The following is a 4,875-nucleotide window of genomic DNA, read 5'->3' as shown; positions in this document are numbered from 1 at the left end:
TATATATATTAGTTTCAGTTCTCACATAAGTAATCAAAATGTTCATGTGTCTTGGCTATATGTGTATCTAAACTATGACATGTGATTTTGATAGAATTCTTGAAAAAGGTTGGATATCATGATACCCATATAGAGGAGCTTCTCCTCCTCGGTGGGTGAGTACAAGGAGGCCATGATCTGCCGGTGGAAGACGTAGTTACACCCATCTCAGGGCATTAGGTAGGTCACCGCTTGTCTTATCTTATGACATGTATGCCATTTTGATTAAAAATACAATCTTGCTAACTGAGACTTCGTTAAGTCTCAGTTGATGGTATATCCGTGAGATCTTACATCGAGATTCGTGCAAAATTTTCTTTTCAGTTTTTCTTTTTCTTTCTTGCATTTCATGTCACTTGACTGAGACTTGGTTAAATCTAAGTCGACTAAGACCTAACCTCACCCTAAAAAATATAGTATACAATGGATTATATCTTAGTGTTATCTCTAACACTTAATGATTGCATGCTCCTAAATTTGTGGAATTACTAAAATTATACTAGAAAATATAAAGCTAAGAAATAGCATCTTTTACAACAGGACATGTCTATACTATTTCTTAGTAAGAGAGGGCTAAGAGAAGACAAGATCTTATTCCCATTTCTCTGTCATTCAACTCGATAATTAACCAGTGGGTATTGCTAAGATAGCGCCATTGACACACCCTAACCGCGCAATTAATGAGCAGGAACATATATCGTCCAAATTCTACACGTAAAAGACTTGACTCTGTGTATTGAGAAATTAATATTAACTCTAATTTGGAACGACCAAGGAAAAATCTACCATATATATATGCACATCAACTATTCAAGTCAAGATAAATCAGACATGACAATTATACCATCTGAATATCTATAGCTGTTTATGTACAATATCAAGACCTAGCTAGCTAGAGAACTACTACATTAACTCTCAAAAGACTCGTCTAATTGGAACGGCAAGATCAAGGAAATTACACATGATCTGGCCCTTATTGCAAGATATTGTGTTCACACTTTGAGAAATACATGGTTATCCTAAATAACAAATCCGCGGTTTCTACAATTTTCTTAAGCTACGAAAAGTCCAATATTGCATTTTCCTTCGGTTTGGAAAGATATCTGTTTTCTAGGTGAAATATGATGGACATTTGCCATCCTGAACCATGGACAAGCGGATCGCATCCATATGTGGAGGAAAATACTACATTTCCCTCTTGGTTTATCAGGGAACTGAACTACTCCCTTCGTCCGGTGAAAAGTGTATGTTTGGCTTTAAAATTTGTCGACAAAAGAGTGTACATCTATCTTCCCAATGCACATTAAAGTAGGAAAAAATGCTTCTCTCTCATCACACGGTAATCAAGACCAATAACATTATACATATGGTCTCCTTTATTTTTACATGCACTTAGGTCATTGGGGGTAGAATAATTAAAAAGGAGAGAGATGTTGGCTTGCACTTTTCCAACGCATTTTTTACTTCAATCCATAATTTGTCCTAAAATTTTTATATGTACACTTTTCACCGAACGGAGGGAGTATGTAGGGTGCATTATTGAAAGGGACAAAAACCTTTAATGCACTTTAAAATAGTTATCTGTCTTATTCTATGTAATTCCGAGCGATGTATTTTCTTTTCTTTTTCTTAAATGGAGGCAAAAGATTTGCCTCATCGATTAATTAAGCATAAGAGAATTTCCCAGTTAGTTGAGGGAAAACTAGGCGAAAACTGTTACAACATGGCCACATGTGGACTACTCCCAAAGCATGAATCTCCACGACCAACCCACCAGACGAGAAAATGCCCCCACTACAACCACAAACCTCAGGGTCATGGTATCACAGCATTTCAAAAGAACCACCATCGGAAACACATCAAAAAATACACCAGACAAGACGCGACAACCCGAAAGAAGAGAACAATCTATCAAGCAGTCACAGATGCCTTCGCCTATGGCGCGACTCTTCTTCATTTTGCTCCCAAATGACTTCTCCTTCAGTGTTGGAACAATGACTAGTGCATACCCTCTTGCTCTTGTCTCTTATTGCCTTTTCTTTCAGGAAGCAACCGACCGTCTTACTAGATCTAGGGTTAGCAACCTCCAATTAAGCCATTAATTCTCGAAACATTTTGCGAAGAGAGCCTCGGAAATAGGTGATGACGCAACGGATGCCACAACCTCATTACTACAGGAACCACTTGGACATTGGACTCAGGCGATTGAAAGACAACACCGCTCAAACCTTCATGCTCCACGAAGATGATTGCCTGACCGGTCTCTGACGATGGTGGTGTGGGTGGTGGTGGAACCACTATCGAGGTACAAGCGAGTCTGCATGTACCAATGACAAAGGCGAAGCATGCTCCCCGCACATCGTTTGTAGCTCGGCCATGGTCTATAACATCAGAGAAACAACCTCGGTGATGTCCTCCCTCCTAGACGCAACATGCGGTGGTGACCTGCAGGACCTAACACGAGGGGGAAAACAACCATAGAGGTCAGCTTCCTCTCTGTCCACACAATCAACATGGAGCTCGGTGGGTGAGTGACATCGCAACTATGAGCCTACCAAGGGAGCCTTCACCCTCAGCAGAAAAATTCTAATCCGTGCCTGCTCAGCCGAGACAGACTGCAAATTATCCTGACAGGGAAAATCTTGGCAAATCTAACTGGGTCAAATTAAAAGATTCAATGACATTGAACCCATCAGAATGTATACATCAGTGCAATTAATTAAATCTGTAAATAGAGTGGAATATACATTTTTTTTCCTTGAGAGATGTCATGATCATCCTAATGACATGCAATTTCTACGATTTTGCAATCTGTATAGTCCTATAAGAGGCGAACTTTTCCGAAGCATTTGGCCATTAGCAGCTCAAACTTGCTGGAGACGGCCTGTTACGAATCAAGGCCTCTCCAACTCCAAACAACATGGCTTCACAGGCGAGAGGTGAGCTGATTAACCTCCAGTTATCATAGTCCCATTCATTAACCAAGTCATTTTATTTGCCATGCAGCGATGCATACGAAAGATCTGCCTGGACTGATAAATTCTGGGGCCGCGAAGAAAGGTAGTATTCATCCTGGTGGATATTATCATCATAGCTAGCCTCTTCAAATTTGGCCTTATTTTACATTGAAAAGCCTAGCCAGCTGCCAGCCTTCTAACATCTTAATCACATGCATGCATGATTAATTAGGTCTAGATGCACCATCGTCGACTGATTGACTGATATTGCCGTGCAGGGAAACATGTGCCTGTGCAGCAAGAGGCATCTTCTACTGGTTAGTACTCGAGCATTCGAACTTGCATGACCATCGTCGACGTCGGGCACCTTTTTGAACTAACTTTCTTTCCCTGTCTCCCAAAGCTTCACCTTTTCTTTAGTTGTACAAGTTTTACATGACCAAATAATCGACGGATTCTCTAAAGTTTATTGATCCCCTGTGATTTCACATTTCTGTGCAGCATCTAAAGCTAAAGCGCCAAGTACTGCCCCACCGCCAACGCTTAACAGCAAAAATGGAAAGCCAGCCAACCCAGGTATACGAACTATAACTGTTCATCTGCATATATATTGTGCGTGTGGCTCTCCAGAAACATGACACGCTGAAATTTTATTTTGTTAGGCGGCAAGGCTCCAAAGCGGTGAATACCGGATTCACACATACATTTTAAAACTCTCATGTGGATTGATAATGATCTGGACATCATTTGGCGTGCTTTGTCTATGAAATAATACATATACCAAAGACTCTAATAGTATGTAAGAAGTTAAGAGGTGGAAAAGAAATATGGATCGATCTATTGCATGTTTGTAGTTTGTACGTCCTTGGTGGATTTTGTCACTGTCCTAAGTTCATGTATTGGTATTGTATTGAATTCACATCTATTATTAAATTTGGATTGTATTGAGTTTTAACTTCTTTTTTGCCATGGAGTGAATTTTATCTCTTTTTCTCAAACCTGTGAATTTTATGTTGAGCGCTGTCAATTTGGAACATTAATAAACTCTGCTTCAGATAAACAAGTAATCTATCACATTGTGACCTCAAACGAACTGAATATACTTTCATGGGAAATTTTGTAATTAATATCAGCATTTTTTGGGGTTTGGGATGTTAAACATGTATGTTACAGAGAGTTGTGGGCGCATCCCTTGTGTATCTTGCGCCACACGTATAGGAGATAGAGATATGCCTTTTCTTTCTGTTTAAATATGTCTTATCTCTTCTTCTCAATCTTATCTCTGTAACTCCCTTCGGTTGGCTATCTCCACCAATTCTGTAACCCTCACGATCTCCTACGAGCGTCCCAATCAATATATACACGAGGGCTCTCATGTATGAGGGTTGAGACGCTTCTATTATTCTCTACATGGTATACAGAGCAGGCTCTTCCGATTGCATCTAGCTCATACCGCTGCTTCATCTCCATCGTCCCCAACCTTCGTTCTTCAGCCCGCCACCCATCCCCTCATCGCCATGTCCACCTCCACCGCATCAACCCAATCTGGTCTCAACTACAACACCTCCGAGCCGCTTACCCGGACGAACTATGTTCTCTGGAAAGCACAAGCAAGATCCCAAATAATGGGCGCCGACTTGTTTAGCTACATCGACAACACCATCCAGGAGCCTCCCAAGATCATCACCACCAAAGATAAAGACGGCAAAGATCAGGTCATCCCCAACCCTGCTTATGCCCCCTGGCTTGTCCAGGATCAACAGATTGTTGCTTACCTTCTGCGCAATCTGTCCAAGGAAGTCCTTGTTCAAGTTGCATCGCTCGAGATGTCGCATGCGATATGGACTGCCTTGGCCACCATGTTCTCCGATGTTTCACT

General features: G+C 41.0%; 1 long non-coding RNA gene across 1 annotated transcript; it reads left to right on the top strand.

The window, feature by feature from the left end:
• Positions 1 to 2,901: 2,901 nt before the first annotated feature.
• Positions 2,902 to 3,945, top strand: LOC123165146 (uncharacterized). The gene is made up of 5 exons (XR_006482802.1): positions 2,902 to 2,978; positions 3,046 to 3,099; positions 3,275 to 3,313; positions 3,498 to 3,572; positions 3,659 to 3,945. It is a non-coding gene; the product is annotated as an uncharacterized lncRNA (long non-coding RNA).
• Positions 3,946 to 4,875: the final 930 nt, after the last annotated feature.

The sequence above is a fragment of the Triticum aestivum genome, chromosome 1D, assembly GCF_018294505.1.
Source record: "Triticum aestivum cultivar Chinese Spring chromosome 1D, IWGSC CS RefSeq v2.1, whole genome shotgun sequence".
NCBI lineage: Eukaryota > Viridiplantae > Streptophyta > Magnoliopsida > Poales > Poaceae > Triticum > Triticum aestivum.
This window is presented reverse-complemented; position numbering and strand designations above follow the sequence as displayed.